The sequence below is a fragment of the Myxocyprinus asiaticus genome, chromosome 7, assembly GCF_019703515.2.
Source record: "Myxocyprinus asiaticus isolate MX2 ecotype Aquarium Trade chromosome 7, UBuf_Myxa_2, whole genome shotgun sequence".
NCBI lineage: Eukaryota > Metazoa > Chordata > Actinopteri > Cypriniformes > Catostomidae > Myxocyprinus > Myxocyprinus asiaticus.
Genome location: NC_059350.1, coordinates 26371998 through 26383995, shown reverse-complemented (window position 1 = coordinate 26383995; position 11998 = coordinate 26371998). Strand labels below are relative to the sequence as shown.

Sequence of the window (11998 nt, the reverse complement as noted above, 5' to 3'; positions counted from 1 at the left end):
TGTATCCTAAGAAAACAAATCTAAAATTATTAATACAATATTATATTTTTTCATAACTTTCACTCATAATAATTACAAATAGGTATTTAAAAGACAGAGCTTGTGTTTTTAGGAACGTTTTAGTGACTACCTAAAACAGATGGCATTTTATTGTTCTAACTGTCTGTTATACAGCGCTTCATGCACATGTGCTGCCCTGCCCGTTGTCTACTTGAGCCAGTAGCGGCCTGCTGGTGTGCTCATGAGAGAGGCTATCCAAACAGCTTCTTATGATCGTCTGATTGGTCGAGCGCTGAATCTGGGCAGGACAGGAAACGGGACGCAAGGAACGCGCAACAATCTCCGTTCTCAATCTCCTGGAGAGAGAATGGGAGAGCGAAGAGAAATGTGTCTGTAGGAGACTGAGAGGACTGATCCCGGAGAATGAATAATTATTATTTACCATTAGGGACGCGGGATATTTACTTTTATGTACTCTTATAAGTAATAGTGGGCTGTTTTCGTCACACAGAAGAATTGCAGAGCTCTACGCCGCTGGGTGAGTGACTGCTTATGCGACACTGCAATTTATTTCTGAGTCCCTCACATAGGCTTTAACTCACATAGGCTTTAGCACTTTTTTAAAGTGCGGTTATGAATGGAAATGATTGGGAATCGGTCAGAGAAACTGGCTCTGTCCTTTTACTGTCAGCTGTTATTGTTTGTCCTTATGAGAAAATTGCTTGGACAAAAAGGCATGGAGCGTGATAAAGAAAGGGGTCGAATTCATCTTTGTCATTTGAGAATGGGTCGGTTCCCACATGCACAAAGGCTCTCCGTCATTAGTCAATGATTTTCGCTGACCGGGTGGTTAGTTTGTAGAACTGTAAGAAACTCGTATAATTGCCTACATTTGGCTTAATCTCCAGATGAGCCAAATAAAGCCTCTGGTAGTCATGGGTGTGTGGCCGAGTACATCTGCTGCCGCCTACGGCTTCTATAGTGATCAATGTATGATTTTGAAGCATAACATGTTATGTAGTAACATTTACCACCGACAGCACTTTACCGGAGAATAAAACAGTCCGTCACGTGTTCTCATACAACGTTTTGGCTTGATCCTGGGTGTGTTTAAATCCAGTAAAACATACACCCATACATTTCATGCCCCCTTCACCTCAGGTGGTTAAATGAGTTGTTGTATTTTTCCAAACACTGTAATTATGTGTCCATCTCTGCGATTTTAAATGAATATCACGTGAGACAATGTTGTCAGCTTGCTGGTCTCCACCCTGTCGAGCCCGAAGGCTCTAGATATTTCTGGATATTAAATCTACGTCTCAATTCAGTATTCATATAAACTGAAGGAGTGCGTGAAAACGGAATTGGAGGTTTGTGGATGGAAAGGTGAAGGCAATGTTATTATTTCTGGCATGTTTAACCGTCCCTTATTTGCATGTCGCTTGGGCTCTAGGCCATCGTGTCCAGACTGTTTGTTCATTGTCCTGCAGCCACATGCTGTAGTGAGCTAAAACATGGTTTGCAGATCCTTTTTTCAAGTGATATCGGTGTTATTTCCTTCTACACATGATTCCAGGAGTGATGAATTGAAAACCTGATCTGCCCTGGGTTATGCCCATTTTCCTGTAAAGAAGGTGTTAGGATAATTAATGTTTATCCTGAGAAGAATGATCTTGTTACTAATGTTACTTGTATGTTGAGAAACGGGATCGTCCCCTACACGCCTGGTTCATGGGAAAGAGAGACTGAGGCTATCAAGACCAGTATTGCATTTGGGACAATAGTCAGTTTCGCTCTTCAGATGTTATTGTGCTTAGCACAGCCACTTATCAGACTTTTATATTTTTCAAAAAGCTTTTTACAGAGCATTTCTAATCAAGATTAGACCTGTGAGCTGTGCAAGGTATATAACGCCAGTCTGAAAAAAAAAAGTGGTTTAAATAGCACTGGCCCTAGGAGCAGAGGTCAGTTTGTCAATAAAGGCCCTACCCAAAAGCCATCAGGGTGTCACCTGTGGTCAACCATTCCTGGCCAAAGATTTGAATGTAGGCCTATATTATTGAATGTGGAAAATTATAATGTATGGAATTGTGCAGTGATGACCAATTAAAAATCCATAGGTCATACTTACATTGGGGTATTAAGCAAATTCTATTAAGATTTGTATTGTTTTCCCATGTAAGGCTAAAAAGGCACAACTTAAGAAATGTGACAAGATCTGTTGAGAAGTGTCCATGCTTTTCAAGTAATAGTCTTCATAATGAGTAGTATAATCAGTTGCTGTTGGATGTTTCATATTTTGCATATCAGACTGCTTTAGTTTTTTCCTTTATTTTGTCCATTATTCCTTTCTCAATAAGATCAAGTACCAGTTTTCCCCGCTTTTCACTTTCCATTTTTTAACTTTTATCTGCTCTATTTGTTCTCTTTTGGGCTGACATTTCTCGGCATCCTGTGGCTAGTGGGTAGAAGGTAAATTGTTGGAGGTCAACTGCTGACCTCAAGATAATGAATATTTGCTCGATGGTTTCCCCATTTTTCAGTTAATTGTGCATTGTCATGTAGATAAGGAAATGCATGGTCCTCTGGGTATGAGTGTGGAAAAGCAGAGTGGATGAGGAAAAATAGCTGTCACAAAGATCTAGGCCTAAGTCCTCCAGCTGTAAAAGCACTTTCAGTTTCACAGATCACATGCATAATGTCAAGTTAGGAGATAAACCTGTTATCCATGGTCCACTTTTATTTACATAATTTTCAGCTCCTTTATGCAACAGTTCGCTTAAGTGTCAAATTTAGACATTGTAGACTTTGAATTGGGTCCCAAATCAGCACAAAAATACTTTTTTTCTTAAAGCTTGGGCCACACAAAAGAATCACATGTAAGTTGGAGTTATTTTACCAAAGCTCCCCCAGAGCAGAGGAGTCTTCAAAGAGAACCGTAAACCTCAATGAAACAGTCACCAGGGAAAGTGAAACCAGATATGTCCTCAGCAGCTACAAGGACCTTTGGAGTGAATACATGGAGACTCGCAGATGCCCCAACTGGTATAAATGGTTAGCACCATTCATCGGGTGTGTTTGTCCCTTGACTTTTGGGTTCACCAGAACCAGATTCTCCACACTCGTAGCCCTTTTCCACCAAAATTGAGATGGTTCTCGTGCTGAGCCTGTGCTCGGCTGGTTCACAGCCAGGGCAATCTGGAGCCTATTGCAAACCAGCCATGCTTTTCCACTGACTTGAAACCCGAACGTTGACGTAAAGGGTTACGTGGCTAAGTGGTAGTTTTACGTGACTATCTCACCTATCTCACAGTGTTTGTGTACAGTTTTTACTTCTGTTTTTTGAAGACATATTTAAACAGACAGAGAAATGCAATCCAACGTTATTACATTGCTCATCAAGATGGCCAGAGGTGATATTAACACTCAAGACGACGGGTAATGAAATTACATTATTTTGTACAAACTTTTTAATGTGGCTTAACTTGCTGAGTTCTAAAAAAATTAACAGTGGAAGTCTGACATTTTTGTGATTTTATTTATTTTTTTATTTTTTTTATTTTTTTGTATAGAGTGAAGTACTTCTTGCTACAGACTTGGCTATTGTTGTTGTGTGGAAAACTTTGGTTACGAAATGTTATCCCGCCCACAAAACATGTCAGTGGAAAAAAGCTATCAGCTGCCTGTGGTTTCCCATAAAGAATATGTTGAAGATAATTCCACTCCCAGATGTTTACTCTTGATAAATAATCAAAGTGAGACTGAGGCCATGTCCACACTAATATGTTTTCATTTGAAAATGCATCTTTTTCTCTGTTTTGGCCTTCCGTACTTCCACACTGATACAGCGTTTTTGACCACGAAAACTAAGCTTTTTTCGAAATCGCTCTCCCAAGTGGATACATTTCAAAATGCTGTTTTCGTGTTGTAGTGTGGACAGGGAAACATAGATATCTAAAAAAAGATGTATTTGTTGTCATGTGACACAGTAATGTGATCTATTCAACCCAAAACAATCAAGATGGCGGCCCAAGTCGTTGTTGTGCCTGCTATTCACTTTAATTGTTAGATGTTAGTTGTTAGCGTTAAGAAAAATGTTACTTTGTAAAACCTTCACAGTGCATTTATTCAAAGACGACAGGAAGTTTAATCGGAATTGCCGTTCGGTGACTGAACAAAAGGACTATTGCGTTTTAGACTGTACATGGAATGGCGATTTTTAACATTTAAGAGTTTTCATACGTTTCAGTGTGGATGAGCAACTTTTGTAATACGCTTGAAAACGGCAGTGTGGATGGCGAACAAGTGAATCTTACAATTGTTTCCACAATTGGCTTATTAAAGCTCCTAGTTACATAAAGCTATTAGTTAAAGGAATATTCTGGGTTCAATACAAGTTAAGCTCAATCAACAGCATTTGTGGCATAATGTTTATTACCGGGGAAAAAAAAAAAAGTTTTTTTATATGGTAATCAACTTTATGCCACAAATAGTGTTGATTGAGCTTAACTTGTACTGAACCTGGAATATTCCTTTAAGATAAAGTTACCCAACCAAGATCAGTGAGTGACTTTTCCTTGTTAATATTGGAATTTGATTTATAACCCCTAATTACCAGTTTTATATGTAATCTAAACAAAGGCAATATGCAGTAACTACACATCTTGTCAAAATGTAGCACTAAAAACAACTCAAGATTTTTACTGAAAAATTATTTACATTTCATGTGTTTCTCATCATATCCTACCTTATGTCTTGGAATAGACTTGGAATATGACACACAAGCCGCATGGACGACTTTTATCATGCTTTTGGATGTAAATGTAAACATGGTGACTTTTTAACAATCGGTCCTCAACCTAAAATTAGTTTTAACACCCCTGCTCTGCATCAGAGCAGTAGGCTTATTTGAATGGGCCTTTGTGAAGAGATTACATTGTCAGACTGAATGTTTTACTTCTAATGTGCAGAGAAAATTACTTATTTGATTCAGACTCATTAGTACAAATGTAAAGTTTCTGTGAATGATTGTATAGCAATCATAGTTTCAATCCTAAATACTTTTTTAGGTGGTTCAGTGATAACAATGATATAGGAGCAACTCACCAAGACTCTAATCTTCACCATCTTATTAGTGAAACCAAAACTGCTTTTAGATCAGTGAGATCTATCAGCGCTTGGTCCAGCTTCCAGTTTCAGTGTGTTCATACTGTTCTCAGTTCTTTTAGAAAACAACTGGTATATGTTTGGTTTCACCTCATTATTGTTTGAATCATGACACCGATTCAAACTCTAGGAGGGTGCATGTGCTTTGAATAATTTTCAACTGAACTAAAGAGATGTACAATGGTATACTTGGATACATTAGAGGAGAGGAATCAAAACAGAATCGCACACTGAAATCCCAGATTTGGTGTTGGATGTCAATTTTGATGTGGAAAGTTATAGATTATTAACCAAATCTTATATCACCTTTGTAGAACCATCTAGAAAATGTTCAGCAGGGAAACAGCTCATTTCTACTGTTCATAATGACTAAAATTATCTTTATTTTCCATGGGACTCTGGAGAAGCTTGTTTTAAAAACAAGACAAGAATGTTGACAGTGCTATGAGAAGGATTTTTTTTTTTATTTTTTTTTTTAAGCAAACTGATACGTATATTACAACTTACATTCTAGAGAATACCTGATTTTGTGATCTTGCCTTAAAGTAAGCTTCTCAAGGCTGAAAATGAGAAAAAATCTGGAGAAACTGATCAAGAGCATTTGTCCAGCCCCATGTAAAATTCTCCATAAAGCTTGTTTAATGCTTGTCTGGCAAGAACAACTGGAGTGGCTCATGTCCCAGATTCTCAACTATCCTTCTTTGTTTCCATCTGTGTCCCGATGATATTTGACCTCTCATGACATTAGTGATCTCACCATGATGATAGTTGGAAAAGAGAATATAGAGTTCTTCCCTTCTCTGAGTTCTGTATCTTTACATAGAGGAAGAGAGGGAAGGCCCGAAGTAATTAAACTGGATTAAAACAGAAAGACTAATAATGTAAATAAAGAATGAAATAAAAGGGAAAAGAGCACTGCAAATACAGTATTCTCATTTGCTAATCACAAGGGGTCAAGGTTTGGATGGTTTGGTCCAGGTAGCCCCTGCTTGTAGTAGGGGTGTAATGATCCATCGATCCAATGACCAGCGATCCAGTGTTATCGATACAACATGTAAATATCAATAAAGACATTTTTTTTAAAGATGTACCTTTATTTGAATACTCTCATGTCAGCCACGTCCGTATGCATTTCCGTCAGGCGATGAAGCAACCATATTACATTCATTTCACTTTATGAGTGCTAAATACGCTTTTCATGTGGGACACGGATGTGCGTGGTGTCTTTGAAGCCAAATTGTGCTCTGCTATCCGTGTGGCATGCACACGCATCAACCGGGCTTCCCGCGAAATGTGAGCTCCACTGACAGGATACGTGTGAGCGCATCAACCAGGCACTCCTTAAAATGTGAGCTCTCGTGACAAATGCAGAGCGGCTCACATGCGCAATTAATTTGGGCTTCCATCGATATTGTTACGCATGCGACCCATTTGAATTTTGCATGAGAATTTGCTATTTTAAAGTATCATGGATAAGTTCAACCACGTGAAACACCTTGACAACGCCGACATTCTGAACAGCACTAACGAGGGAAACAGAAACAGTTGCTCAGCTCCAGCATCAGTTATAAGACTTTACACATCTACACATCAACACCCTTACTAACATTTATTCCAGTTAACTGTAACATAATTTTTCATTACAACTGTGGAAGTTGTAGCCAAGAAAAGCACAGATAACATGGATAGTTGGAAACAAGTCATGGGTATGTAAGTATTTTGAATTGGACTAAACTGAAAAATTAGCGGTCATCAAACGAGTGATGATCACTTGTGTGTGTGACTTTATTTTTTATCTGTATAATTAAGTATCTCAAGTACCTTATTTTGTTGTGGATGTCCCAGTGTGTATACAGAGAGCTGAATAAAATATATTTTATTTTATTTTGAAAAAATTATATTTTGGTTGCATTTGAGGGCAAAAAAAAATTTAATTGTGTAAAATAGGCACATAATATCGGAATATCGATCGCAGCCCCCTGAATCGAATCGTATCGCGGCAGACTTTGAAGTATCGGCAAATAGCGGATGGCAGGCCAAGAGAATCGATTCAAGATCATATCATGATGAAACGTCCGATTTACACCCCTAGCTTGTAGATGCCGTAACTATACCCTCTGGTTACTAAAAGCAGCTTTCTTCATTGACGACTATTCAAAAGAAGCTGTGTATTCTGACTAAATACTAGGGATGTGCAAAACTACCAATTTTCATAATCGACTAGTTGGTAAATTTTTGAACGACTAGTCGGTGTTAAGGAAAATAATGTATAATAGGCTCCGTAGAAGTCACATGACCCTGATCAGACACGTTTCTGAGGGATATACAGACACTAAGCGCAGCACTTCAACATGGTAACTAGAGGTGGGGGGAAAAAATAGTTTCAGCGATTGCATCGCGATTCATAATCAAACGATTCTGAATCAATGCTCAAAAGAATCAGAACCGATTCTGAGTTCAGTTTAAATCATGGCAGAGCAGTGGCACGTGCCAAAGACAGATGTTGAAACAAAGAAGCGAGTTAAATGCATACACTAAAGTCAAGTGCACATGTTTGCAGACCAGCTGTATCAAACACATGACCATTTGTGCCCGAATGAAACTACAATCCCGAAATTCTTTCACAAACACACGCACATAGCAATGGGAGAGTTTATTCATGATAACATGCCAACAAACAACATGAAAGACGAGCTCACACCCATTATTGCACTAATTTGCACACAACGGGGGAAAACACAGAAGAAAATAATGATGAGGCAGCGGTTCGGAAGATGTTGGTGATGTTTTCATTTAATTCTTTTTTAAAAAAAATTATTTTATGCCTTTCTCTACTCTTGTGCTCTCCATTTGATTGGCTTTTGCTTTATTGCCGGTCACTCGCTTGTCAGGACAGTGCGTACACTTGATGATAAAGGTTTGAAATCCATCTTAGCTTTTGTGACAGGGTCGTGCGATCTTCTACTCGCAGAGCAAACAGATGGACCAGTGCATACGAGATGCTTGATAAATTATTGAAGCAACAACTGTGCTATTTAAACCGCTTTACTATCACCTGTGCAGGTGAGAAGAGGAGAAGCTGACAGCTGCACTCTCATAGAAGCAGATATATCTCTCATCCTGGACCAGCTTCCAGTTGTGGTTAAAAATTAAAATGAATAGCATGGCATAGATTAATTTTAAATAATAATTAAATACTATTAAATTATTTACAATGCTTAAACAAAAAAAAAAATTATATATATATATATATATATATATATAATCAGTTGAGGTAATATTATTCAGTGTGTTTTGATGGAGAACCAATATTTTTTTTCTTGTGCTTTTAAGAGATTTTTTTTATAAGGTTCTAAAGAAACAAACTGAAACTGAGATACACTTTTAAACCATTTATTTAATCTTGTGGATGTTCCATGTTTTGTTCACAACTCATACTGAATGTAAAAGGCCAGTTTATGTAATGTGACTCATTCTGATTTTTTAAAACAGCTGTTAAATAAAAAGCTGAAAGGGAAAAAAATAGAGAGTAAAAAATTAATTTTGAAGAAACTGAAAAAAGAAAGAAATTGAAGGACAAGATGCATCGTTATGCATCAAGAATCGTTTTATAATCGAATCATTACCCTTTGAATTGTAATCGACTCGTGAGGCCAGTGAAGATTCACACCTCTAATGGTAACTAACAGATATTCAACAAATAAAAGGCTAAATAACTTTGATAGTTTTGTGCAACAAGATGTTAAAGTAAGAAATAAGAAAGACTCCAATAAAGAACGGCACAAAACCACTAATGCACATCCTGAACACAGAATGACGCGCTTCAAAGAAAACAGAGCTTGGGAGTCTCAGGGTTATCTTTGCTGCGCAGTCAAAAGGGCAGAACTGCAAGATAATATTGCATGTACACATCTAGGTCACGACATCGATAAGTTTGACCTTTTTTACTACAACTATTTATTTAAGCAGTGTCAGACAGAATCAGGAAAAGACTTTAATCTTTCCACAACACCTCACAAATACGGGAATATTACTTCTGACTGTGATCATCTTGAAATGTATTGTTGATGCAGCGCTTTGATGGCTGTATTTAGCAGCGGTGCATAAATGGATTAAACTTAAAAGAGAAGATACTTCTTGCAGAAGGTTTTACTGTGCTGACTATCATGGGCACCTGCAGGATTTCATCTGAGGTTACACACCGAAATCTGCCCAAATAACCTTATATGTAGGGGGGTCCGGGGACATGCTCCCCCAGGATAATTATTAGAGAGCATTTTTATCAGTTGAAGAAGTTCTTTTTAACTTGACACAGTGTCTAAAAATGCAGCGCACCAGTGAGAGATACTAAAAACACAGTGAAATGTGACGCAGTTGTCAAAAGACATCCATCTAGCCAATGTTTACATGGAAAACGACTGAAAAACAGTGCAAGTGGACGCAAAAACATGTTCGGTTTGAACAGCCCCTTGTTCACATGACACAGCACTAGCTGAAGTTTCTCAAAGTTACCTCTCAAAAAGTAAATTTCCACTGTATCCAGCGCTGTTTGTTCTCTGTATTCGTAAATATCCCGATACTGTTTTACTGTGTGAGAAACCGCTCCAAATGATTCAGTGAGAGAGCACTCTGAACGAATTGAACTTAATCACAAATCGATTCAGACCGTTTTGCAAGCCCATTTGGCCAATTCACTGAAAAGAACTGAGTCAAAATAATTATTCATTCGCAAATTGGGCATCGCTAGTTCTTTTAAACAGCCAACAGAAATACGGGACGCAGTTTTTGATTAATGAAATGTTCTGAGAGTAAATGTTTCTCAAGTCAGTTGGAGCGCTCATGGTACGCACAGTGCATACGGCCGTACAGCTGTAGGTGCCACTGCTGACTATGGCCCTGTTTCTACCTGGTATTAAGATGCGATTCTGGTGATCCAATCACGTGGTCAGATGAGACATATTGCTGTTTACACCTGGTCGTTTAAATGTGTCTCCTGTGACCACTTGTGGGGTCTCTGTTTCAAACAACATACACACTATGCCAGTGTGTTACTGCATGATAATAAAGAGCAACAAAGTCCGAAAAGACAAAGAAAGCATGAAAAAAATGGCGCACTGTTTCTCCCAGATGCGGTTGAAATTTAATCTAAGCACAAATGCAACTTGTCAAGCAGAATTATCCATTATTTTAGTGGATTACCTGTATTAAAGTGCTTGTCATCTGTGTTGATATCAAACACACTAAAGAAGCTCTCATGATTGTGTATGTTTCTGGGTTTTTGTCTGTAAACGGCAAAGTTTAAATTCTCTTTTAGTGCAGCAGTTGATTGACAGGTGAGAGGAGGTGCTTCACTGCTGCTGGGACACATGCAGGACGGATTAGCGTTTACACCTCAAATGCGATGCAGACACATGCGTTTTTGACCACATTTTTATGTGGTTTCTGTGATCCAATCACAAAACCTTTTAGACCCCGTTTAGACCTGTATTTAGGGCTGACCACATGTGATTGGATCGCCCGAAACACATCTTAATACCAGGTGAAAACAGGGCCTATTATACACTTTTAAGCACAGAATAGTGAAGGGACTTTGCACTGTATATCGTTTTCTGAAGCTTCAAATAGTTAGTCACATGGCATTTATGGCTCAAGTGATTGACTAAAAAAAATCTGTATTCGGAACTGAGTGATCATGAGCAAAGTTCAAATCGTGAACTTCTGGGGGGTCCTGCGCCAGCTCAGCAACTGCTATTGAGATGAATGGGAATGCTAACAGATAGCTTTCTCCTTGGCTTATCTTTGATGTCTCAATGCAGCCTTTTCATAAACCCATTCATTGCAAAAACTTGACCAGAGTTCAGCTGTAAGGCAATAACCCTGCTCTGCAAGAGAGTACGTGAGAGGAGCTAGATGGGTAAGAGCATATCCGGTCCCCACTGTGTGAATCTCAGCCTTGGAGCTGTTTTTCTGTTGCTGCATTGTTTATGTTTGCAATATTGTTGTTTATTCTTCCTTGTGTCCGCTGGTGCACATTCCAGTGTCTTTACATCATATCCTGTTCAAAATACAGTTGCCATCTAAAAGCAGTGGATTTTTATTATAGATGTTCAGTGGATTTTTATTAGGGATGTGCATGAGTAATCAGCTAATCGAGTACTCTTTCTGCACCAGCTAGTCGAATATTAAAAACATTACACGAATATCGCAAATGTATTTTCCTTTGCACAGTTCCCTGCCATGGGCAATGCTGGATTATTTTGTACTTTCCCTCTGCATCTCTCACCACATCTCGCTGTGACAATTGAGTCCACTGAGGGGCACTTGAGAGAAAGAGAGGCGGAGACATCAGAACCCTTCTACAAAGGGGAGCCTACAAGCTTGGCATAAAATAGCATAATGAGGAGTTCCCATGGACATTCAATGGGCAATACACTGGCGAGGAGACAAGTTTTTTTTTTTTTTTTTTTTTTAATGGATGTCTGTGGAGGAGATGCTTCAGTGTGCAGAGTTCACTGCTTTTGTGAGGAAACAGCTCATCTCTTAATGAGTTGACTGCCTGTCTGGCAATCTTTAACATGTTTTACACTAAACAGTCCTTTCTGAATGAACTATGTGTGGACTTTACCATTATAAAATTGCTGTTTTATAAGAGAAGTCACTAAAAATTTTGCGACAGGTAGGTTTCAGTTTACGGATCTCCCCATGGTATTTGCAAACGGTGACTTGCTGTCGCTATTTAACCGTTACGCTCTCTCGTATGGTAAAAGCGCAGAGCTTATCTCAGTAAAAAAGTAGGAACTCTGGAGACATGATGGCGTCTTTGTGGGCTTTC

At 38.6% G+C, this 11998-nt stretch overlaps 1 protein-coding gene across 8 annotated transcripts in view; it reads left to right on the top strand.

Moving 5' to 3' along the window:
• The first annotated feature begins 331 nt into the window (after positions 1-331).
• raph1b (Ras association (RalGDS/AF-6) and pleckstrin homology domains 1b) overlaps positions 332-11998 on the top strand; it is a 127735-nt gene continuing 116068 nt past the window's right edge. For 4 of the 8 annotated variants that reach the window (XM_051702449.1, XM_051702450.1, XM_051702447.1 and 1 more), the window contains exon 1: positions 333-538. The gene's annotated coding sequence lies outside the window, so the exon portion shown is untranslated. Of the gene's footprint in view, positions 539-11998 lie in introns of all 8 variants that reach the window. The other 4 variants (XM_051702446.1, XM_051702445.1, XM_051702444.1 and 1 more) reach the window with 2 other exon arrangements.